This window comes from Oreochromis niloticus, unplaced genomic scaffold, assembly GCF_001858045.2.
Source record: "Oreochromis niloticus isolate F11D_XX unplaced genomic scaffold, O_niloticus_UMD_NMBU tig00002461_pilon, whole genome shotgun sequence".
NCBI classification, from domain to species: domain Eukaryota; kingdom Metazoa; phylum Chordata; class Actinopteri; order Cichliformes; family Cichlidae; genus Oreochromis; species Oreochromis niloticus.
The window spans coordinates 119064-145240 of NW_020327642.1; the positions used below are offsets into that span (position 1 = coordinate 119064).

General features: G+C 43.2%; 2 long non-coding RNA genes across 2 annotated transcripts; both read right to left on the bottom strand.

Moving 5' to 3' along the window:
• Nucleotides 1-16767: 16767 nt before the first annotated feature.
• LOC112845028 (uncharacterized) lies at nucleotides 16768-17147 on the bottom strand. The gene is made up of 2 exons (XR_003217807.1): nucleotides 17089-17147; nucleotides 16768-16931 (listed from the first exon to the last, which is right to left on the bottom strand). It is a non-coding gene; the product is annotated as an uncharacterized LOC112845028 (long non-coding RNA).
• Nucleotides 17148-21147: 4000 nt separating this feature from the next.
• LOC109200326 (uncharacterized) lies at nucleotides 21148-21938 on the bottom strand. Its single transcript, XR_002060504.2, has 3 exons — nucleotides 21895-21938; nucleotides 21718-21810; nucleotides 21148-21356 (listed from the first exon to the last, which is right to left on the bottom strand). It is a non-coding gene; the product is annotated as an uncharacterized LOC109200326 (long non-coding RNA).
• Nucleotides 21939-26177: the final 4239 nt, after the last annotated feature.

Here is a 26177-nt window from a genome sequence, read left to right on the forward strand (position 1 = left end):
AGTCAGGTACTTCTGATTTGAGACCTTAGTTTTCACAGGAGCTACAGTATCCAGAGTTGTACGTAGTGAGGAGGTAAAATTACTAACAAGATAATCGACCTCTGTTGGAGTAGCGTTCAGATAGCTGCTCTGCTCTATGTTGGTACAGGGCATTGAAGATGATAACAGTGGGTGGATTATATTCTTAAACTTAGTTACAGCACTTTCAGAAAGACATCTACTTTGATACAGTCTACTCTCCACTGCTGTGTAATCAATTATTGTAAATGTAAATGTTATCAGGAAATGATCAGACAGCAGAGGGTTTTCAGGAAACACTGTTAAATGTTCAGTTTCTATGCCATATGTTAAAACAAGATCTAGAGTGTGATTAAAGTGGTGGGTGGGTTCTTTTACATTTTGAGAGAAGCCAATTGAGTCTAATAACAGATTAAATGCGATGTTGAGGCTGTCATTTTTAGCATCTACATGGATGTTAAAATCACCCACAATAATTATTTTATCTGAGCTGAGCACTAAATCAGATAAAAAGTCTGAGAAATCAGAGAGAAACTCTGTGTAAGGCCCAGGTGGACGATAGATGATAACAAGTAAGACTGGTTTCTGAGTTTTACAGCTGGGGTGGACGAGGCTAAGCATCAGGCTTTCAAATGAAATAAAAGTCTGTCTTGGTCTTTCGTTAATTAATAGGCTGGTGTGAAAAATTGCTGCCACACCGCCCCCTCGGCCTGTGCTTCGAGGGTTCTGGTAGTTAGAATGACTCGGGGGTGTTGATTCATTTAAACTAACATAATCATCCGGCTGCAACCAGGTTTCTGTAAGGCAGAGTAAATCGATTTGTTGATCAATTATTAAGTCATGTACTAACAGAGACTTGGAGGAGAGAGACCTAATATTTAATAATCCACATTTCATTGTTTTACTCTTTGGTTCAGATGTGGATACTGTATTGTTCTTTCTTTGTGATTGTTTATGTTTAAGTTGTTTTTTGCTGGTTTTTAGTTTGTTTTTTGTCTGTTTGGAAGCTGACACAGTCTCTATGGAGATGGGTTTTTGGGGGGGTAGCAGGAGGAGAGAAGCTGCAGAGAGGCGTGTAAGACTGCAACTCTGCTTCCTGGTCCCAACTCTGGATAGTCATATTTTGGGGGGAAATGAGAGCTGCTCCATCCAAAGTGGGATGGATACCGTCTCTCCTAACAAGACCAGGTTTCCTCCAGAAGGTTTGCCAATTATCTATGAAGCCCACATCGTTTCTGGGACACCACTCAGACAGCCAGCAATTTAAGGAGAACATGCAGACTCCTGGTCTGATTGGGGAGGGGACCAGAGAAAACTACAGAGTCCCACATTGCTTTGGCAAAGTTGCACACCGATTCAATATTGATTTTAGTGACCTCCGATTGGCGTAACCGGGTGTCATTACTGCCGACGTGAATTATGATTTTACTGTATTGACGTTTACCCTTAGCCAGCAGTTTTAAATTTCCTTCAATTCAATTCAATTCAATTCAATTTTATTTATATAGCGCCAAATCACAACAAAAGTCGCCTCAAGGCGCTTTATATTGTACAGTAGATCGCACAATAATAAATACAGAGAAAAACCCAACAATCATATGACCCCCTATGAGCAAGCACTTTGGCGACAGTGGGAAGGAAAAACTCCCTTTTAACAGGAAGAAACCTCCGGCAGAACCAGGCTCAGGGAGGGGCGGCCATCTGCTGCGACCGGTTGGGGTGAAAGAAGGAAAACAGGATGAAAGACATGCTGTGGAAGAGAGACAGAGATTAATAACAGATATGATTCGATGCAGAGAGGTCTATTAGCACATAGTGAGTGAGAAAGGTGACTGGAAGGGAAAAACTCAATGCATCATGGGAATCCCCGGCAGCCTACGTCTATTGCAGCATAACTAAGGGAGGATTCAGGGTCACCTGGTCCAGCCCTAACTATATGCTTTAGCAAAAAGGAAAGTTTTAAGCCTAATCTTGAAAGTAGAGATAGTGTCTGTCTCCCGAATCCAAACTGGAAGTTGGTTCCACAGAAGAGGGGCCTGAAAACTGAAGGCTCTGCCTCCCATTCTACTTTTAAATACTCTAGGAACAACAAGTAGGCCTGCAGTGCAAGAGCGAAGTGCTCTAATAGGGTGATATGGTACTACAAGGTCATTAAGATAAGATGGGGCCTGATTATTTAAGACCTTGTATGTGAGGAGCAGGATTTTGAATTCAATTCTGGATTTAACAGGAAGCCAATGAAGGGAAGCCAAAACAGGAGAAATATGCTCTCTCTTTCTAGTCCCTGTCAGTACTCTTGCTGCAGCATTTTGGATTAGCTGAAGGCTTTTCAGCGAGTTTTTAGGACATCCTGATAATAAAGAATTACAGTAGTCCAGCCTGGAAGTAATAAATGCATGAACTAGTTTTTCAGCATCACTCTGAGACAGGATATTTCTAATTTTAGAGATGTTGCGCAAATGGAAGAAAGCAGTCTTACATATTTGTTTAATATGTGCGTTGAAGGACATGTCCTGGTCAAAAATGTCAATGTCAATGTCAATGTCGCCTGCTCTGGCCCCTGGAAGACAATTGACTGTGGTTGCCGGTGTCTCTAGCTTCACATGTCTGAGAACAGAATCACCAATTACCAGAGTTTGACTCCCGGCGGGTGTGTCGCCGAGTGGGGAAAAACGGTTAGACACATGAACAGGTTGGTGGTGTACCTGGGGCTTCTGTTTAGGACTATGCTTCCTCCTCACCGTCACCCAGCCGCCCTCTTTCCCCAGCTGCTTGGGGTCTGCCGGGGAACAGCTAGCGGGGCCTACGCTATCTTCGGCTGCACCAGCTACAGTTGCCTGGCTAGCTACGGGTGAATGAAGGGTGCGAAGCCGAGTCTCCAATTCACTAATCCTGGCCTCCAGAGCTGCAAATATGCTACATTTATTACAGATATCATTACTGCTAAAAGAGGCCGAGGAGTAACTAAACATCTGACACAATGAGCAAGAAAGTGCAGGAGGGACAGGTGAAGTAGCCATGGTGCTAACAAGTCGGCTACGAGCTAAGCTAAGATAGCGAAACAGTAAAGAGACAGTGAGTGAATACTTTGGCTATAAATTAGGTAGTGAGCACACAGAAAGTGTGCTTCGGATGAAGCACGTGAAGATTATACTATGAAAAAAGAACGTATTTAAAAGTTTTTAATTAAATTGCTAAGCAGATAAGCTACTGAGAAACACCACTGTGTTTGAGCAGGAACAGGAAGTGATACTCTACCACAGAGCGAGCGAACACCAAGTGACAGCGCCACAAAGAGTCAGGATGCCCCCGAGCCAAGGTGTAAAAACAGGTGTGGGTCACATTCAGCCAAAGTTTCGGGTGAGCTCATTGTGAAACCCTAGCGCCACCCTATCATGTGATTTCTTGAGGGTAGCCTCTGTACAAACAGACTTCAGCCATATAAGAGTGAGTGTGAGTGAATGAGAGCACACACAGGACACTGATCTCTGAATGTATGTGACTTGGTGAAAAAAAGGCTGCCCGAGTCCCCTCACCCACATCAGCTCAGATCTCTGCATTATCTACTGAGTCAGACTCAGAGGATCAGGGATCAAACGTTGTACAAAAGAGCAGAACAAGACTTCCTGTATAGAGGTGTGTGGGCCTACCGATCCACAATGTCAGCACAAATTTCACATCACATTCATCTCAGCACAACTAAAACATGGTGACTGACCTCAGAGTTTCAAATCGAAATCGTGGATTCTCCAGAAAAACACACAGCTGCTTCACTCCTGAATCCTGCAGGTTGTTGTAGGTTCCACTCAGGTCCAGCACTCTGGGATACGAGGGGTTGGACTTGAGCGCTGCTGCCAGATAATCACAGCTGATCTCTGACAAACCACAGCCCACCAATCTGTATAAAGAATGAAAGATGTAAGTTTATTAGACAAAGTGTGTGCTTGAAATCATTCAGTGTTTCATCATCTCTTCAGAGCTGAAGAAGGTTCAGAATGTAGAAGTTTAGAAAATGGAAACTCCAAACAGCTGAAGCCAACAGGAAGCAGCTTCAAACAAACACAACAAGAGAAAAAAAACTCTGAATGTTTCATATTAAAGTCATACATTTATCATAAAAACATGAAAAATGGTCAAGTTTTATTGTGTGAAAAAAAACAGACCAAGAAACATCAGAGTCCAAAATAAAACAAACTCCCAGTTCAGGAGGCCGACAGTGGGACTGTGTTTAAGGCTCTACACTAAAGCAACACAAGAAAGCTGAAGTTTGAAGCTGAAACTGTGAAGCTGTGAGTGAAAGAGCTCCAGCGTCTGTCACGTTACAGGAAACTTTCTTATTTCCACACTGATGAAAGCATCATGCTTTTATTTCCTGCGGCTTTTATTGAGTCACAGTGTGAAACTGTGCTGAGCCACAGCTGAACCAGCATCCCTATACAGCAGACACTTAAAGCACTTGGCTGCTTCCATTGAACCCACTGCACAGAGCTGTCAAAGATTCTAGAAAGGATTGTATTTGAGCAGTTACAAACTTTTCTAAATAGTCATAATATTTTTGAAAAGTTCCAGTCGGACTTCAAAACCCACATAGCAAAGAAACTGCCCTCCTAAAAATACATGATTTATTATTACTCACTGACTCAGGAGACCCAGCTGTGCTCCTACTCCTAGATTTAACTGCAGCCTTTGATACTGTTGAGTGGAAGCAAAAGATCTGCTTCCACTCATATGCCGACGACACCCAGATTTATCTTCGGTTTAATAGAAACACCTCCACGCCCATCGCTAGTCAAATGTCTTGACGAAGTTAAATCCTGGATGGCCTCAAATTTTCTTACCTTCAATGAGGACAAAACTCAGGTAATTATTTTTGGACCAAGCTGTAATTTCAATGCCCCAGATTTGGACTTATGTAACCTAACATGTGCTGTTAAAACGCATGTAAAAAACCTGGGAGGTTTCTTGGATAGCAAACTTACATTCGAGAAACAAATTAATTCAGTTGTCCAGCGGTCCATTTTTTGTTTTATCTCAGTTGGATTACTGCAATTCACTATATGTGGGTGTCAGTCAGTCCAGCGTGGCCCGGCTCCAACTTGTACAGAATGCTGCAGCTTGCCTTTTGACTCGTGTGAAGAAACACCAACATATTACTCCGGTGCTTGCTTCCCTTCATTGGCTTCCAGTGCGTTTTAGAATTAAATTTAAAATCTTACTTTTGACTTATAAAGTGCTAAATGGCCAGGCACCGGACTATTTGTCGGACATTTTGCAGCTTTATATGCCCTCTAGAGCCCTTCGATCAAGTGATCATTTACTCCTTACCGTACATAAGTCTAGGATGGTTCATAGAGGAGATCAGGCGTTTGCGGTTGTGGCACCGAAAATGTGGAATGACCTACCTCTCCATATTAGAAAGGCCCCAGCTGTTACTCTTTTTAAATCGCATCTTAAAACACATTTTTTTTTACCTTGGCTTTCGAAACTGTATGAGAGTTAACAATTCTTTTATCCTAATCTTCTTTTAATTTTCTTACCTGTTGTTGTTGTTAATGTCATTGCTTAATTGTTATTTTGTACAGCACTTTGGCCAACTTCCTGTTGTTATTAAATGTGCTTTATAAATAAATGAAATGAAATGATTATGTCGATTAAGGATCATGAGGTGGGGGATGGTTCCCTAATATTTTTGCTGGGAGTTGGCAACCCTATTAGTTAGGTTGTTTAATATTTCTGCTAAGTGCTCTTTAAGATACCAGAATAGGGAGGATGGTGTAGGTTTAAGCTTATTAGATTGATCAGTTTTGCTGAACTATAAAATATTTTGGGTGCAATGTATATTTTGCACACAAGTATAACAGAATAGCTTTAGTGTTTTGTTTTTTAAAACTTGAGTATGAACTTATACAAAATGCAGCAAGATATTTATAAAAAAGCAGTTTTATTGATTACAAAATACACTATGGGATTCATATCGGTATTGGCAGATATTCAAATAAAAAAGTGGTATCGTGCCATCTCTAGTAATAACTACTGAAGCAAATCCAGTATCAAAGCTCAGGAATCAGCAGCTCACACCTCGTTTTCTTTGAACAACTATTTTTAGCTGCTGTGTTTTTGTGTTTCTGCAGACCTCAGACATCCTGCTGCTCTGGAGAACTGAAGCTCTAAAGGGCTCAGCCTTTATCTCCAAGAAACAAAGCTGATCATGGAGACCCAGCAGGTCAGCTGATCTGTGGACAGCAACAGCATCTTTAACTAAGTGTGAGAGGTGAGCAGTTTTTGGAAGCCTTTACTGTCTGATAGTGATGTTTAAACGATGGCTCACAGTAGGGGTGGGCGATATGAACGATATACAATAGAAACGATATAAATTTGGCCAACGATAGAGATTTTAACTATATCGCTCTATCGCGATAGCGCATGTTGATGATGTCATCAAGCTGCGCCTGTTTTGGTCAAAAGCATCGCAGCGGCTACAACCATTATCATCTGCAAATTATGCCGGGCGACAGTAATCGCAAAGAGATGAAGCACTTTTGAAATATGGGGAAAGCCAAACACTGCGCTTCCTCCACTTCCATAACATTGATTCATTAATGTTGAATTCTCACGCAGCTGCTCTATTCCCATATTGTTGCAATATATTAATAACTGACCTTGTATTGTGGATGAATAAACTCAGTTGTTCTCCTGACTGAAGTTTGGCCCGTGTATAGCATCCTGCTATGCGACTGCATTTGTCCCTAACCACCAGAATACCTCACGTTAACTTTTATTGAGTGGAAAAAAAAGTTGCCGTTCATCCCCCAGCTTCACTGTGCTAATGTTATGCTAACATAGCTGTGTCGCTAGCAATCATATAGCACAACATTACATACCAGATAGTCCAACTTCAGTAACCCTGCAAACGCCACTGCTGTTTAGTTTCCTGTCTTCATTTATGTTGGAAGTGGTAGCAGAGCTGTACGTTTTATTTAGTTTCAAAAATCTCTCAGTCAGAACATGGTATGTCATGTTTAGGTGGAAACTAGCGAGCTAACTTCCTGTTAACTTCTAACTCCGTTAAATTTAATAAATTCTGTTTTCATGGATGCCTGGATGTTAAACGTAATTGTTACACCTGGTAAAGCAGCAACGCTGATGATTTTATTAAAGATGAAAGAATTTAGACTGTTTTTAACTCTGTGTTCGTTTCACTTTGGGACCTGAAGCGGACGGAGTTCTGGACCCAGATTACTCCGCTAAGTTCCTCACTGCGGCAGCCATAATGCTCTGACATCAAAACATTTTTTAACAAATTTCTGCACGCCAAAATCAGTTCGAGGTCAATAAGCACAACCAGAATTCATACAAAAGGCACACTCGATTTTTGAGAAAATTAAAGGATTTTAAGCCTTATAGTGTGGAAAATACGTTATACAGAAGAAAAGAATATATCGCGATATATATCGTTACCGCACGTGCTTCAAATTATATCGCGATATGGATTTTAGGCCATATCGCCCAGGCTTAGAGCACAGCAGGATCATTGGATCATTATTTTGCTTTTCTTTTATTATTATGCTTAGCTTCAACTTCACAGATATTCTCTGAAATGTTTCCCACTGTTGGACAAACTTTCACAGTTTCTTCATAAAGGAGATCTCCTGTGTTCAGCTGTGATAATATGTTAAACACTGAATTATGATTCATATGTGAATGTACTGACTGTTAATCAATGATGAGAATATAATCAGTAAATCTAAAGATGTTTGAGTTTGTCTAAAATGATCAATCAGAGTAAAGTAAGAAAATAATAATTTTAGAGACAGGCCTAACTCAGGCCAGCTGACAGCCTGTGTACAAACAGACTTCAGCCATATGAGAGTGAGTGTGAGTGAATGATTGTACTGAATATATTGTGACTGACAAACAGACTTTAAAGAGAAAAGTGTTCGGATTAAAATGGATTACGCTAAAGTGAACGTGCTAATGAAATCTGAACTGACTGAAATGTGAAGTGAAGATTATTCAGATGTTAAAGAGAGAGAGACTGATAATAAGGTGGGGCTGAAGATCAGTGAATGTCATGTAAACCACAGATTGGCTGACCAGATATCAGAGTGACAGTTTCAAGGTTTTCCCTGTGGATTATAACTTTAAGAAGATGTGACATTTATCAAGGAATCCTGCTCTCCGGATTATTTCCATCAACACTGAGCTGGAACATGTCTACAGTGCTGAAAGTGCCCATCTCACCACCAACCTCTCTGTGTACATTCACTTTTTAACCCTTTGTGAAAAAATAAAGGTGTAAATCTGAGTATTAATCTATGTTAGTACAAACACCTCTAATAGGTTGCTTTAGCTTTTCCAAGTAATATCTTCCCTTGGAGTCTGTGGTCCAGGCTTCTAAAACCATCCTAGTTTAACAAGCACTACACTCAAGAGGAGAGCTGCACTAACATGACTGATAACATTTGACCTGCAAAGGCTACTCATGTTTATTTGTATTAGGACAAGCAGGGAAGACCTAGACATCAAGTCTGTCAGGCTGCCTGAGTCCAGAGGATCAGGGATCAGAAGTTCTACAAAGAAGTTCTACAAAGAGTAGAACCAGACTTCCTGTATAGAGGTCTGTGGGCCTACCGATCCACAGTGTCAGCACAACTTTCACATCACATTCATCTCAGCACAACTAAAACATAGTGACTGACCTCAGAGTTTCAAATCGAAATCGTGGATTCTGCAGAAGAACACACAGCTGCTTCACTCCTGAATCCTGCAGCTTGTTCAGACTCAGGTCCAGTACTCTAGGATATGAGGGGTTGGACTTGAGCGCTGCTGCCAGATAATCACACACTTATTTTCTTCCAGCACTTTCACACAAACATCTACTGTCATTACTTTCACCAAAATCTGTGGAGTCCTTTATTGGAAATTCAAATGTGATTCAAACGGTCAGAGAATAGAGGGTTATGAGGAAATATGATGAAATGTGTATTAGCATGAAGTTATTGAATCATTCTCCTCATAAACCAAACAAAATGATTGACAAACATTGCTAGGTTTGTATTGTTGGATTGTCATTTATGCTTAGAAATTTATAATCATATATGCTTAGAAGTACATAATTGTTTGTAGATTGATAGAGGGTTGATCCTTAGCAGTTTGTAAAGACTCTGTGTGCCTTGCAAAGTGTTCTGGCATGCACGCATACACCCTAAGGTCACGAGAGAGGTCATACCTTCTCTTTCTGATTTATAGTATAGGAGGACACCTACTCTGTATCTGTTTTAGCATAAGAGCCCTTTGTTTAAATGAACTGCTGGACTCCCTGGCGCCAGCAGGTTTGGGGAGTCTTAACAGGGTCACATATCAAACACACACACTCAACCCCATTCAACTATCTTAGTGAGGACCTTCATTGACATAATGCTTCCCTATCCCCTTACCCTAACCATTAAAAATGAATGCCTAACTCTAACCCTAAACCTAAACCTAACCATAACCTAATTGTAACCCTGACACTAAAACCACATTTTGAGCCTGTAAAAGGCCTTTAAACTTGTGAGGACCGGTGAATGTATCCTCACAAGTGACTGTTGGTTCTCACAAGTATAGTAGAATCTAGATTTCGGTCCTCACAATGATAGCTAGACAGGAACACACACACACACACACGTAATGATAAGCAGCTCTTGCTGTAAGTTAATGTAGTTTCATGCCATACCACAAGGTGGCACTATCTGTAAAGAACATGGGCATGAGAGCTAAGAGGTGAAGGGGTTGTCCTTCCGGCTTACCAAGCATGGTTAATAAAAGTATGTCGCAGATCACAAAAAGGACTCGTTCTTCATAAATAAGGAGACAAACAAAACAACACACACACACTGGTACTCTTTGTTCACATGCAAGCCTGTGTAAGATGTCATATGTTAATGAACTTATGGATATTCATGTAACCACAATAAAAAGCAGTGCTACGGGGGAGCTAACTGAGAGCGACTGGGGTTCAAGCGGAAGGAACGGCACTCGTCACAGTTCTCTCCCTCGTGCACAAGCAACACAAAGAGCTCTGGTGACTTGTGTCTTGTTTTTGGCTAGTGCCTAGTGCAGGGGTGGCCAACTCCAGGCCTCGAGAGCCGCTGTCCTGCAGGTTTGAGTGTCTTCATAGTTTTGTTTTTGAAATACACCAATTTTTATATACTGCAGGAAGAACGAAAATAAATATTATAATGCAAATTTGCAAAAAAAACAGCATATGCATCAAAATAAACTATTTCCAGCAGTGCAATATGAGTTCTAAGCATCCCAGAAACGACATCAAAAGTTATAAAGTCAAACATAACTTTTAAAAACACCAGTATAGGCTTATAAGGCCCTAAAGGTAAAAAAAACTACATTTCTGAGAAAATGACGTCACTTCCGGTTTCGGGCAGGAAATAGCGGACATGCGATAGTTTGCGCTGACGTCTATTCCAATCTAGGAAGTGTTACGAACAGCTGATCAGATCGGCAAAGCTTGTTTCTGGAATATTAGGTTTTTGTTGCTGCAAGTGGTTTATATGCCGTTTTTGTAAAGCTATATGTGGAAGGAAACCGTGACCTAGGACAAGCTAATGACATAACATGTAAGTACAACTCCTCCGGTTTCATATGCAAAAAACATTATTGCGCTAGCTTACGTGGTTGCAGTTCTACCGGGATGTTAAAATAGTGACGCAAAATGGCTTTAAACGGTTAAAGAAGTCTTTGGCACCATTGACCCTCACGTTTTACTTGAACATGAAGTTGTCCACCCACTTCTCAAAAAAAAAAACTAACGTCGACGCAACCATTCTTTCAAATTTTAGACCAACTAGCTATCAAGCTGGTGGATAACAGACATCTCCGAAAACGTCTGAGCACTTGTGCGAATATGTGATATCTTGATAAACCAAGCAGATATTTGAAGTTTACACAGCTACATTCTCGCCTGAAAATATGTTAAAAGTTTATTTTGTGACCCAGAAAGAGTAATAAGAGTAATATTACAAACTTAGTAGCGATGGCCATTACTGAAAACTGGAATTGGCTGGGCCGCGCTATGAATTCTGGGATATGGTGGGCCACAAAGGATACACTCGACCCATCCTTCAAATTTGGGGAAAAGGAGAACACATTTGTCGGCTCCATTCGGAGGAGTCTACGAATTTGGACATCCTTTGTCGCATCGCTGTGACATAATCGGCCTACAAATGCGGCCTCAGGAGGATGCAGCCCATGAATTTGGACACCCCCATAATCGTGCTTCAAATATTTTGCATATAAATGATCAAAAAACAATCACACTAATCGCCCCCTCGGACCCCTGTTCTTCCATTAATGTTGACCTTGGCTAACTGGAAAAGTTCAGAACTCCGTTTGCAAAAGATTTAGGAGTGTTTCTCGATAGCTCTTTCTCATTTGAGAAACAAAAAAAAATTCTATTATTAAAACCAGCTTTTTCCAGCTAAAGGCCATTGCAAAAACCAAGACCATGTTGTCATCCACCGACTTTGAGAGAATGATACATGCATTTATCTCTTCTAGGCTTGACTACTGCAATAGTCTTTATTTTGGTATAACCAGGCCCTACTCTAACATCTGCAGAATGCGGCAGCCCGACTTCTGACATGCAATGGCAAATTTGATCATATCTCCCCAATCCTGGCTCGTTTAAACTGGTTACCAGTACATCGTAGAATTGATTTCAAGATTTTGCTGTTTGTCTTTAAATCTCTGAATGGATTAGCTCCATCTTATCTCTCGGACCTTTTAACAAAAATAATCCAAGTACAGCCCTCAGGTCTGCAGATAAGTTGCTTCTGACTTTGCCCAGAACTAGATGGAAAAACAGAGGTGACGGAGCTTATGCGATCACTGCAGCCAAACTCTGGAACAGCCCTTTCACATAAGGTCTTCACCAACACTCAACATTTTTAAAACCCAGTTGAAAACACATTTGTACTCTCTAGCTTTCAATTATGACTAGTCTTTTATATTAATTACTATGTATGTCTACTATTTTATCTGTACTATGTGCAGCACTCAGTGAATCATTGCAACCATTGCAACCTGTGTTGTTTTTAAATATGCTTAGTGCGTTTTAAATGTGCTGCAGACATTAAGACATATTCTCACAGGATCTAATGTAATTTTAAGAATTAGATTTTAAAAATATGTGCTCTAAAATTACAGATAATTTAATACAAATACAAAAAAACTATCAACCAAAATCTCTCTGCACAGGTAAGCATTATGACTGAAAGAAATTTAAATCATAAGTTTCCTGAACTATGGATATGGAAATTATTAAATACTATTGAATATGCATTGTAATTAATGGCCAGTAGAAACCATACTAGGGCTGGGCGATATGGCCTAAAACCCATATCGCGATATAATTTGAAGCACGTGCGGTAACGATATATATCGCGATATATTCTTTTCTTCTGTATAACATATTTTCCACACTATAAGGCACACTTAAAATCCTTTAATTTTCTCAAAAATCGAGAGTGTGCCTTATGTATGAATTCTGGTTGTGCTTACTGACCTCGAACCGATTTTGGCGTGCAGAAATCTGTTAAAATGTTTTAGTACAACTTTGGTAAGCCGCACTGCTTGATGGATTGTCAGAGCATTACGGCTGCCGTAGTGATGAGCTTCCTGGAGTAATCCGGGTCCAAAACTCCGTCCCTTTCAGGTCCCAAAGTCAAATGAATACTGAGAGTTAAAAACGGTCTAAATTCTTCCATCTTTAATAAAATCATCAGCGTTGCTGCTTTACCAGGTGTAACAATTAAGTTTAACATACAGGCATCCATGAAAACAGAATTTATTAAATTTAACGGAGTTACAAGTTAACAGGAAGTTAGCTTGCTAGTTTCCACCTAAACATGACATACCATGTTCTGAAAGAGATTTTTGAAACTAATTCAAACGTACAGCTCTGCTACCACTTCCAACATAAATGAAGACAGTAAACTAAACAGCAGTGGCATTTGCAGGGTTACTGAAGTTGGACTAGCTGGTATATAATGTTGTGCTACGTGATTGCTAGTGACACAGCTATGTTAGCATAACATTAGCACAGTGAAGCTGGGGGATGAACGCTACCTTTTTTTCCACTCAATAAAAGTTAACGTGAGGTATTCTGTATGGACAAATGCAATCGCATAACAGGATGTTATACACAGGCCAAACTTCAGTCAGGAGAACAACTGAGATTATTCATCCACAATACGAGGTTAGTCATTAATATACTGCAACAATATGGGAATAGAACAGCTGCGAGAGAATTCAACATTAATGAATCAATGGTAGAGAAGTGGAGGAAGCGCAGTGTTTGGCTTTCCCCATATTTCAAAAGTGCTTCATCTCTTTGCGTTGACTGTCGCCCGGCATAATTTGCAGATGATAATTGTTGTAGCCGCTGCGATGCTCTCGACCAAAACAGGCGCAGCTTGATGACATCAGCAACATGCGCTATCGCGATAGAGCGGTATAGTCAAAATCTCTATCGTTGGCCAAATTTATATCGTTTCTATCATATATCGTTTATATCGCCCACCCCTACACCATACCATGTAATTTGGGCACGGTTTTCTTCTCGTACATGAAACGAGGAAAGTGGCCACCCCACTGAAGTAAACAGAACCAGGAAACTGGGGAAACTTGGCAAGAAACCATATGGATATTACATCAAGGTCATCTGATCAATCTACCACATCTGGAGGAGCTAAGTGTCAGCACTGGGAACCCCACAGTGTTGGTAAGAGAATTAATGGCCATAGACTGAAACTTTACACCAAAAATGCAGATAAAAGTGGCCACAATAAATATCCGAACGAGTCAATGTGGAAAAAGAGCTCAACGTGATCAGTCCACAAACTCCTCAAATTCAATATTTGGATTGTAGCAAAATCTGAATGATGTATTTGTGTGCCTGGCACTATGATTCTGAACAAACCTACCATTAATGGGAGACTGACTCTTTTCTACTCTGGGAGTGAGAAATGAGAGGTTGAGAAGTAAGAAATGAGAAGCTGGTTTTATGGTTGAGACTCGGGCTTTGAATATCGTTCTGGCCTTCCAACCCATCTCTGACCGCCTGGCTGTCCTCATTATCAACACCAATTAAACAAAATATGTGACGTGTCTGTGAAGGTTCTCAGTCATCCAGGTCATCGTAGTCAAACGAATTTTGCAAAGAAAAGCGTCTGGACTCCTTTAAGTTGCTTGAAGACGTTTCACCTCTCATCCGAGAAGCTTCTTCAGTTCTATGTGACTGTGACTGTAAAAAAATCTTCAGAGCGTAATGAAGAATCTCCTAAGCCAGTGGTTCCCAAACTTTTTTTGCTGGGCCCCCTTTTGTTTTACAAGAAAAATGTTCATCCACACGTAAACGGCGTTTCGAATCACCGAAAACTGAGATTTTTTTAAAACTCCTGTTTTGCGTTTACGTGTGGGCGAGGAATACAGAGTTCGTCACGCCAAGTCAAAGGTATGTGCCTTTTTTCACGTCACACTGTTCGCCACATTATTGTTTACATGAGATGAAGTGCAGAATGGCAGATAGCGACAAAATACTGTTAATCTGACTATCTTCAGGTTTTACACACGCAGTTACTGTCCCTCCATTTAGAAAGGCAGAGGCGTCATGCTGTAATTATTTTACGTGTAGTTGTTTTTTTTTCCTGTGTAATAATATTCAACATTGCTATCAATACATTTTTCAAAAGATGGATCCTGACCTGAGAGTTTCCAGTGTACAATGTGGACTCTGCAGTGCAGCAGACAGATACTTCACTCCTGAATCCTGAAGGTCATTGTTACTTAGGTCCAGCTCTTTCAGACAAGAGGACTGGGAGTTGAGAACTGAGGAAAGAGCATCACAGCTTTTCTCTGAGAGGTTACAGCCACTCAGTCTGAAAAAAAAAATATTAAAATCAGTTAAATGAAATGTTTTTTTTAAGCCAGCATGCAATAGAATTAGTGGTTAACAAAATAGCTTAATTAAAACAAAACTGTCCTCAGAAAACCTGAAAACAAACTGTAAAACTATGTAGAAACATAATAAAGATATGAGTACAAATGTACTTACAGAGCTTTGTTGGAAGCTTTGACCACTGGCAGCAGCCTCAGAAGAGCCTCCTCTGAAGCAGAGTATTTCTTCAGGTCAAACACATCCAGATCTTTTTCTGATGACAGTAAGATGAAGACCAGAGCTGACCACTGAGCAGGAGACAGATAATCTGTGGAGAGACTTCCTGATCTCAGGGACTGTTGGATCTCCTCCACTAGAGAACGATCATTCAGTTCATTCAGACAGTGGAACAGATTGATGCTTTTCTCTGCAGATAGATTCTCACTGAGCTTCTTCTTGATGTACTGGGCTGTTTCCTGATTGGTCTGTGAGCTACTTCCTGTCTGTGTCAGCAGGCCTAGTATGAGAGTCTGATTGGTCTGCAGTGAAAGACCCAGGAGGAAGCGGAGGAACAAGTCCAGGTGTCCATTTGGACTCTGCAAGGCCTTGTTCACAGCACTCTGGTGGAGAGATTGTAGGTTTGGTTTGTTAAATAGTTTAGACCATGTAGAGGTTGTTAGTTGTTCTTCGAGCAGATTGAGTCCAGAGTTGATGAAGGTCAGATGGACATGAAGAGCAGCCAGAAACTCCTGAACACTCAGATGGATGAAGCAGAACACCTTGTCCTGGTACAGTCCTCTCTCCTCTTTAAAGATCTGTGTGAACACTCCTGAGTACACTGAGGCTGCTCTGATATCGATGCCACACTCTGTCAGGTCTGATTCATAGAAGATCAGGTTTCCTTTCTGCAGCTGATCAAAAGCCAGTTTTCCCAGAGACTCCATCATCTTCCTGCTCTCTGGACTCCAGTGTGGATCTGTCTCAGCTCCTCCATCATACTTGACCTTCTTCACTTTGGCCTGAACCACCAGGAAGTGGATGTACATCTCAGTCAGGGTCTTGGGCAGCTGTCCTCCCTCTCTGGTTTCCAGCACATCCTCCAGAACTGTAGCAGTGATCCAGCAGAAGACTGGGATGTGGCACATGATGTGGAGGCTTCGTGATGTCTTGATGTGGGAGATGATCCTGCTGGCCTGCTCCTCATCTCTGAATCTCTTCCTGAAGTACTCCTCCTTCTGTGGGTCAGTGAACCCTCTGACCTCTGTCACCATGCCAACACAGTCAGGAGGGATCTGATTGGCTGCTGCAGGTCGTGTGGTTATCCAGAGGTGAGCAGAAGGAAGCAGTTTCCCCCTGATGAGGTTTATCAGCAGCACATCCACTGAGGTGGACTTTCTAGGGTCAGTTAGGATTGTAGTTTTGTGGAAGTCCAGAGGAAGTCGACACTCATCCAGACCATCAAAGATGAACACAACCTGGAAGTCTTCAAAGCTGCAGATTCCTGCTTCTTTGGTTTCAGTAAAGAAGTGATGAACAAGTCCCACCAAGCTGAACTTTTCCTCTTTCAGCACATTCAGCTCTCTGAAAGTGAATGGAAATATGAACTGGATGTCCTGGTTGGCTTTGTCTTCAGCCCAGTCCAGGCTGTATTTCTGTGTTAAGACTGTTTTCCCAATGCCAGCCACTCCCTTTGTCAGCATTGTTCTGATTGGTTCGTCTCTTCCAGGTGAGGCTTTAAAGATGTCTTCTTGTCTGATGGTTGTTTCTGGTCTGTCTGGTTTCCTGGATGCTGTTTCAATCTGTCTGACCTCATGTTCATCATTGACCTCTGCAGTCCCTCCCTCTGTGATGTAGAGCTCTGTGTAGATCTGATTCAGAAGGGTTGGGTTTCCTGCTTTAGCGATCCCCTCAAACACACACTGGAACTTCTTCTTCAGGGTGGATTTAAGGTTACGATGACAAACTGCAGCTGGAAGTTCTGAATGAGAAGAAATATGTAGAATATCATTTGAAAGTGGAAACAAACACTTAAATCGAAAAAGAATGAATCTTTAAAACATGTTGCTCCATCTCCTAAGACATCAGTAAATGTCTCATTTATCCAGCAGCTTAAATCTTTAGATAAATCCTCTTACTGCTCTGCAGACGGTCAGCCAGCTCCTCCTGCTTCATTCTCCTCAGGAAGTCCACTGTGATCTTCACAAATGCCTCTCTGCTGCTGCTCCTCTGACTCTCTAAGCATTCTGGGTAATCTGGACTCAGAACCTTCTGGATCTTCTTCAGCTCGTTCTTCACAAAAGTGATGATGTTGTCCTCCAGCAGCTAGAACAGAATACTTTATGAATGATCCAATCAGACTGAAATCATGGAGCCAAACATCAGATCCATGTTGGACACACTGACAATCCACTGGTCTACAAAGAGCAGCATGGAGATGACTGTGAAAAGAGTAGATGTAACAGTAGTTGTTGTACATGTACAGACCATAAATATGGAGTCCAGCTGTGTTTGATGCTGCTGGGCAGACTGATCACTGGAAACCTCTGAGCTCTGCTAGTCCACTCTGTGGAGGAAACATGAAGGATTAGATCAGCATCAGATCCAAAAGTTTCTGCTCAAATAACTTCATCTGAATCAAGTTTGTCAAGTTTTAAACTCTCAGATTGTGAAAATATCAGTAATTTTCAATCTTTTTTTATGGACTCCCTTTCAGTGTTGATGGAAGATGTTACAGAAGGTCAGAACAAAGTTTAAGATTTCATTAATCTGAAAATTAAAAAGTATATTGTAGAAGCCTCGTGGTGTTATATGAGTCAGTGAACACTCTGGATGTTATTTCACTGAAGAGTAAATCCATCCAATCACAGGTGTGTATACTGAATTACACAACACAGGTATGGTGGCTCATGACAGACACAATGGTGCACAATGATCAGTTTGCCAACTGATCTACATATATGAAGAATTGTTGAACTCTGAGCTGTGTCCTGTTCCTGCTCTTCACGCTTTCCAGCAGCTTCTGTCCTGTAAAGGTTTGTCAGCTGCAGTGAATCTACAACAACAGCAGGAGATGTTTCTGGAGTTTAAACGCTCACAAATCGACTTTGGGACTGACCTCAAACAACATGTTGTCATGGTGATAGTCTACACATTCACTGGCTCACAGTCAGTGTAGATATTAAGGCTGGGTTTTGACGATCAATTTTCCAATTAAAATAGATTCTACCTAAAATAACGTGATATCAATTCATTAAAATCCTTAATCGATTTTTTTAAATATAGATCTATATTGCCCGAAAAGCCAGAATCTCAGGTTAACCCTCACAAAATTTCAACAACCACCAAACAGCTAAAACAGTAAATGAGAGCAGGTTCACGGATTCAGCACAAAGACGTAAACACAAAGCCGACACTGTCTCACCCGATGGCGCGTACACGTACACGCCATCGGGGGTGAAAGCCAACAGCTTACTCATTTTGATGCATCGGCCTGTCCGCACTCTGTGTTTACGTCTTTTTTGCCCTAAATTCTGAAGCTGCAGGTTTCATCTTTCTCCAACCAAAATTGACTGAAAAAGCAGCAAAAGAAGATCAAAACTACGCTTCACATAAACATTGTCATGAATTCCCTCTGACTTTTGCTGTTTTGCCTCCACCACGATAAAATCACACTTCATCCACAGCTCTCTCTCTCTGTACTTCAAGAACAGTTTAACATTCGCCTGCTTTTACCTACCACCTACCTGGACTGCTGTGTTTTTTCTTTTTTTCTTAAATGACTTCCGAGAAGAAGCCGCATTAAACTTTATGAAATTATGAAAAATTAAAATAGGCTTTGCTGTGTTTGTGTTTGTAGCTTTGCTCTGCTTCACTTCAGCAGCATCAGGTAATAAGATAAGATAAGATGACCTTTATTAGTCCCACAGGTGGGAAATTTGTTTTGTTACAGCAAAAGTGCAAAGTTATGTAGCAGAAATTAGAAAACACTGGAATGCAATAAAATAAAATAAAATACTATATACAATAGAATAAAATAGAATACAAATACTATATACAACTGAGTAAGAAAATACAAAAGTACAACTTCGTCAGAAAAAGAATTGCACATATAGCAGTTTTATTGCACATGTGAGGGTTTGATCAGCTGCAAAAGTCTTTATTGTGGAGTCTGACAGCAGTGGGGAGGAAAGACCTGCGAAATCTCTCCGTCCCACACCGTGGGTGCCGCAGTCTCCCACTGAAGGAGCTGCTCAGTGCTGTCAGAGTCTCTTGCATGGGGTGGGAGATGTTGTCCAACAGTGATGACAGCTTAGCCTGTCACTCACCACCTCCACTGGGTCCAGAGGGCATCCTAGAACAGAGCCAGCTCTTCGGATCAGCCTGTTCAGTCTCTTCCTGTCCCCAGCAGAGATGCTGCCGCCCCAGCAGACCACACCATAGAAGATGGCTGAGGCCACCACAGAGTCATAGAAGGTCTTCAGGAGTGGGCCCTCCACTCCAAACGACCTGAGTCTCCGCAGCAGGTACAGCCTGCTCTGCCCTTTCCTGTAGAGGGCGTCTGAGTTATGAGTCCAGTCCAGTTTGTTGTTCAGATGAACACCAAGGTACCTGTAGCTGTCCACAGCCTCAATGTCCATACTTTGGATGTTCAGTGGTTGCAGTGGAGGATGCTTGTGCCTGCGGAAGTCTACCACCAGCTCCTTGGTTTTACTGGCGTTGATCTGGAGGTAGTTCAGCTGGCACCAGTCCACAAAGTCCTGAGTCAGTCCTCTGTACTCCTTGTCGTCCCCATCAGTGATGAGGCCGACTATTGCAGAGTCATCAGAGAACTTCTGCAGGAAGCACTCGGTGGAGTTGTGGGAGAAGTCTGCAGTGTAGATGGTGAAGAGGAACGGAGCCAGAACCGTTCCCTGTGGGGCCCCCGTACTGCAGACGACCCTGTCCGACACACAGCCCTGAGTCCTCACATACTGTGGTCGGTCAGTGAGGTAGTCCAAAATCCAGGTAGTGAGGTGATGGTCCACTCCAGAGTTCTCCAGCTTGTCCTTCAGAACCGAGGGAAGAATAGTGTTGAAGGCACTGGAGAAATCAAAGAACATGATTCTCACAGTGCTCCCAGCGGTCTCCAGGTGAGCGAGGGAGCGATGTAGGAGGTGAATGACGGCATCATCCGCTCCAATGCCAGGCTGGTAGGCAAACTGAAGTGGGTCCAGTGATGAGCTCACAAGGCGCCGAAGCTGAGCCAGGACCAAGCGCTCCAGGGTCTTCATCAGGTGGGATGTCAGAGCCACCGGCCTGCAGCTGTTGAGGTCCTTGGGGCGTGAAGTCTTTGACACTGGTACAACACAGGAGGTTTTCCAGAGATGTGGGACTCGTCCCAGCCTCAGGCTCAGGTTGAAGAGGTGCTCCATCACCCCACACAGTTGGTCCGCGCAGGACCTGACGACCCTCGAGCTGATGCCATCTGGGCCGGCTGCCTTCTTACCATTAATCCTCCTCAGTTCCCTCCTAACCTGGGTGGTTGAGAGAGACAGGCTGGAGCCTTGTGTTGAATGTGTATTGGATGCTGTTGTTGGGGGTGGGGAGGAGTGAGCAGGGTGAGTAGAGGAGGTGTGAAGTGTCTGAGGTATCAGAGGTGGAACAGCAGCAGTGGGGGTGGGTGAGTCTGCAGCTGATGTTGGAGACTGCCTCATGGCTGAATCAAATCTGTTGAAGAAATGATTCAGTTCATTTGCCCACCTCACATCCCTCCCAGGCAGAGAGTTCTGATGATTGTGGCCTGAAATGGTTCTGAGGCCTCTCCAGACTTCACCAACGTTGTTTTGCTGAAGCTGGTTCTCCATGTTCATATGTTGACTCATGGTTTTCTTCAGTTTTTGTTTAAAGTTATCTTCAATAAAAAAAATCTCCTTCACGTTTTTCCTCTGTTTTATGACACAACCCTGAACATGAACATCCACACCACTGTGGTTCAGTGTTGTCCTGATGGAGTAACAGCAGCCAGTATGATCCAGGCTTTAGCTGCTGGGTCTCTGTGTGACCTCTCAGACTGTTTAACAGATCAGACACAAAGAGAATCAGAGCAGCTCTTTAAAGACAAACATGAACCCACTCAGGTCACACTTTCCCCACAGATATGAGCATCACTGTCCTCAAACAGCAAATGACCAAGTCTAACATTTGGATCTTTTCTCTTTCATTGTTTTCTTTTTAATGAATCTTTGTAACAATCTGAGGATGTTTCAGGTCAGATTTATCCAGGAAACACAAACATGTAAAGGAGTCATCACAGCTCTCTGACCTCGTTGGTCCAGGTTCACCACTGAAGTCTGGAGGTTCATGTTTGGACCGGTCACTCCTCACAGACGGACAGCTGGACCCTGCAGACTGTGACCTCTGACCTCTGCAGACACAAACATGATTGAAGTAGCTGTGATCACACAGACTGCAGATAATGCAGCTGTTTCCTGTCAGTAACATCCTCTTAGATTAGAGTTCAGCTTTTTACAGGAAAACAAACGTCAAACTACCCACTGCTAGCAGCTGTTTGTATCATAGTTTAGGATCCAGATGTGTGAGGTCTAAATTTATAAATTATGATTAAAATAAATAGTTAAAAACAGCCAATTCTGTCCAGATAAAATAACAGTTACAGCTGAGCCTGTGTGTCCTTTGAGACACAGCTCACTTACAGAGATGCATTTTAGAAACCAGGAAACATCAAAATCATTTAAATCAGAGAGTTCATGTTACTGACAGCTCACCTCTCTGCAGCAGAGACTTTAAAATCAATGAGGAAACCTTTAGACCGGTCACTCTGTAAGGACACAGAGCTGAGTGGAGGTCCAGGTGGGTTCCTGTGAATAATGATGGAGCAGTGATGCGAGTGCTGAGCTGTGACATGGAGAAGAGTCATGGACAGTTAGAGATGGTCATCTCACCTCTGAGCTTTGGTCTGGCTCTCATGTTCCCCACACAGAGTGCTTTTAGAGGGAGGGACTCCCTCCTCTCTGTCCTCACACTGATCCATGCTGCTCAATTCAGCTCACACACACTTTCTACCTTCACCTGCAGAGGAAACACAAATCATTCATGTGCACATCAACTGAAATCCTCCTTTCCATCATGTGTGCTGTCCAAATATCAGCTGCTACTTTCCTGCTTCATCTCAGTCAGACAGCAGTGTGAGGCAGAGGAAGCTGCCATCAGCTGCTCTACTATCTGTCCACTAGATGGAGCCATGAAGCACACACGATGCATTCATTGACATACACTGATTCACTGTGACTGGAAGCTTCAGTCAGTTCAACACGTGTGAACAACATTTTAAACATTCCAGCTGATCCATGACTCAAAGAGGATCAGCAGAGTTAAAGCTTCACACTAGTGATGGCCATATGAAGCTTTCTGAAGCTTGTATTGAAAAACGGTTCATTACTCGAAGCTTTTCAACACAGTCCTCTCTGGTGACATCTGGTGGCCAAAAATATGAAGAGCAGCTTGGATCCACAAAATAAAACCAACTGCTTCTCAAATCAAATCAAATCAAATCACCTTTATTGTCACGTCACATGTGCAGGTACACTGGTACAGTACATGCGAGTGAAATTCTTGTGTGCAAGCTTCACAAGCAACAGAGTTGTGCAAAATACAATAACGTGCAACAAGCAAAGTATAAAAATGGTTAATCTAAAAAGTAATAAATATATGTACCATATATAAAGGTATATACATTACTGAATGTGTGTACTAAATATGTTTTTCTACGTGTGTGTGTGTGTGTGTGTGTGTGTGTGTGAGAGTGTGTATATACATGTTTTACAAATGAAATAGAGTAAACAATAAAATAAGATATATAAAATATAAAATATACAGAGGTTGGTATGTGCAAAACAGTGGCATTAATGTACAGTTTGGAGTGCATAATGTTGAAGTTCCAGTAGTGAGGGTGAGGTGTCTATGACGTGTTCAGCAGTCTGATGGCCTGGTGGAAAAAGCTGTCTCTCAGTCTGCTGGTACGGGACCGGATGCTGCAGAACCTCCTTCCTGATGGAAGTAGTCTGAACAGTTTATGGCTGGGGTGACTGGAGTCCTTGATGATCCTCCCCGCTTTCCTCAGGCACCGCTTCCTGTAGATGTCTTGGAGGGAGGGAAGCTCACCTCCAATTATCCGTTCAGCACACCGCACTACTCTCTGGAGAGCTTTGCGGTTGTAAGCGGTGCTGTTGCCATACCAGGTGGTGATGCATCCGGTGAGGATGCTCTCAATGGCACAGCGATAGAAGGTCCTGAGGATGCGGGGGCTCATGCCGAATCTTTTCAGTCTCCTGAGAAAGAAGAGGCGCTGCTGCGCCTTCTTCACTGTCTTGTTTATGTGTACTGACCACGTAAGATCCTCAGCCAGATGTACACCAAGGAAGCGGAAGCTGCTCACTCTCTCCACAGCGGCGCCGTTGATGGTGATGGGGGTGTGTACTCCTCTGCACCTCCGGAAGTCCACTATCAGCTCCTTTGTCTTTGCGACGTTGAGGGTGAGATGGTTGTCTTGACACCAGTTGGTCAGGGCGCTGACCTCCTCCCTGTAGGCCGTCTCATCACCGTTGGTGATAAGACCCACCACTGTAGTGTCGTCCGCAAACTTCACAATGATGTTGGAGTTGTTAGTGGCCGTGCAGTCGTAGGTGTAGAGTGAGTACAGGAGAGGGCTCAGTACACACCCCTGTGGAGCACCAGTGTTCAGTGTGATGGGGGATGAGGTGGTGCTGCCCAGTCTGACCACTTGGCGTCTGTCAGACAGGAAGTTAAGGATCCAGCTGCAGAGGGAGCTGTTCAGTCCTAGATCCTGCAGTTTCCTGTCCAGCTTTGAGGGAACGATGGTGTTGAATGCTGAGCTGTAATCTACAAACAGCATTCTCACATACGTGTCTCTCTTCTCCAGGTGTGACAGGGCAGCATGGAGTGTCAGGGCTATGGCATCATCAGTGGACCTGTTGTGGTGGTATGCGAACTGTAGAGGGTCCAGTGAGTCGGGTAGTGCGGAGCAGATGAAGTCCCTGACCAGCTTCTCGAAGCATTTGCTCACGATGGGGGTCAGGGCTACAGGTCGCCAGTCGTTCAATGAGGAGATGGTGGAGGATTTGGGTACAGGGACGATGGTGGCCGTTTTGAAGCAGGCTGGGACTACAGACAGAGAGAGGGAAAGGCTGAAGATGTGTGTAAACACTCCAGCCAGCTGAGCCGCGCATGACTTGAGGACGCGGCCGGGAATCCCGTCCGGACCAGTAGCTTTGCGTGGGTTCACTCTCCTGAAGCACTTCCGCACATCCTCCTCAGACACAGTGTGCGCACTGACGTCATCCGCGGTGCGCACACTGTCCGGTCTCATGGTGTTCGCTGTGTCGAATCTAGCGTAGAATACGTTTAGATCCTCACACAGAGAGGCCGTGGTCTGCGGTGTGCTGGTTTTCCCTCTAAAGTCTGTGATTGTGTTTAGTCCCTGCCACATACTCCGAGGGTTGTCAAACTGTTGCTCCACCCTGTCCCTGTACTCACGTTTGGCTGCTTTGATCGTCTTCCGGAGTTGGTAATGTGCATGTTTGTAGTCCGATGTGTTCGCGGAGGCAAAAGCGATGCTCCGTGCCGCCAGCGCCGTGCGAACATCTCTGTTAATCCAGGGTTTTTGATTTGGGAAGGATTTAACTGTTCTGGATGGGACGACATCTTCCACGCATTTTCTGATAAATCCGCAGACTGAGTCTGTGTACTCATCAATGTCTTTAGCAGCCACGTGAAACATTTCCCAGTCCGCGTGATCAAAACAGTCCCGCAGCGTAGACTCCGATTGGTCCGACCAACGATGCACCGCCCTCAGGGTTGGAGCTTCCTGTTTCAGCTTCTGCCTGTAGGCGGGTAGAAGCAGGATGGAGCGGTGATCTGATTGGCCGAATGGGGCGCGGGGGAGGGCTTTGTACGCATCCCGGAAAGAGGTGTAGCAGTGGTCAAGAAGCCGGTCTCCACGAGTGTTGAAATGGATGTGTTGGTGGAGTTTTGGTGAGACTTTCTTCAGGTTACCCTTATTAAAGTCCCCCGTCGTGATAAACGCCGCCTCTGGGTGTGCGGTTTCCTCACTGCTGATCGCGCTGTACAGTTCCCTGAGTGCTCGGTCAGTGTCGGCTTGTGGGGGAATGTAAACAGCCGTAATAATGACTGCTGTGAATTCCCTCGGTAGCCAGAATGGCCGGCACTTAATCATCAGGTACTCCAGGTCCGGTGAGCAGAAGGATTTGACCGGGTGCACGTTCGCATAATCACACCAGCTGTTGTTGATCATGAAACACACACCACCGCCTCTGCTTTTCCCAGTAAGATCCTGTGACCTCTCCGTGCGGTGCACAGAGAACCCCAGTAGTTGTACTGCGGAGTCCGGTACCTTGTCCGATAGCCAGGTTTCTGTGAGGCAGATCACGCAGCAGTCCCGCATCTCTCGCTGGAATGAGATCCGTGCCCGAAGCTCGCACAGCTTGTTCTCCAGAGACTGCACATTAGCCAGTAATAAGCTGGGTAACGGTGGTCTGTTAGTGCGCCGTCTCAGTCGAACCAGAACGCCAGATCTTCTCCCTCTGCGTCGGCGTTTGCGGCCTCCACGGGCCCAGAACAAAGGGGTCTCAGGTGAGATGAATGGGGGGTCTGCAAACGGAGGGTCCGTGTTGCAAAACTTGAACTCCGGAAAGTGATGAGAAAGTCCGTCTTTTATGTCCAGTAAGGTTTGTCGGTCGTACACAAGGAGACATGTGCTACTCGTGAAAAAATAAAGAAAAAGTAAAATTAAACACAAAAAACAGCTGTTGCTTGGGGGAGCTCGCGACGAGGCTGCCATACTCAGCGCCATCTTAGATTTATCAATTTATGATTGCTCACTCTACAGAGTGGAATTGTGTCTGATATTGGGTCGCCGTTGTGTTGCTTTAAACGTGTATTTTTGGGGGGTGACAAAAATGTTGTTTATTTCTTTAATAAATAATTTTGACCAGTATAATTTCCTTGTTTAAACATGCACCATGGTGTGGTCTTTCTTTGCTTGTGACTTCTTGATGTTGGTAAATACAATAATTGAAAAACACCACGTTACATATAACATACATATAATAATGCACATTATGGAGTATGCTTCTGCTGTGAGGTCCTTCCTCCATGTACTTATACAATTAATCGCTAGACGGGTATT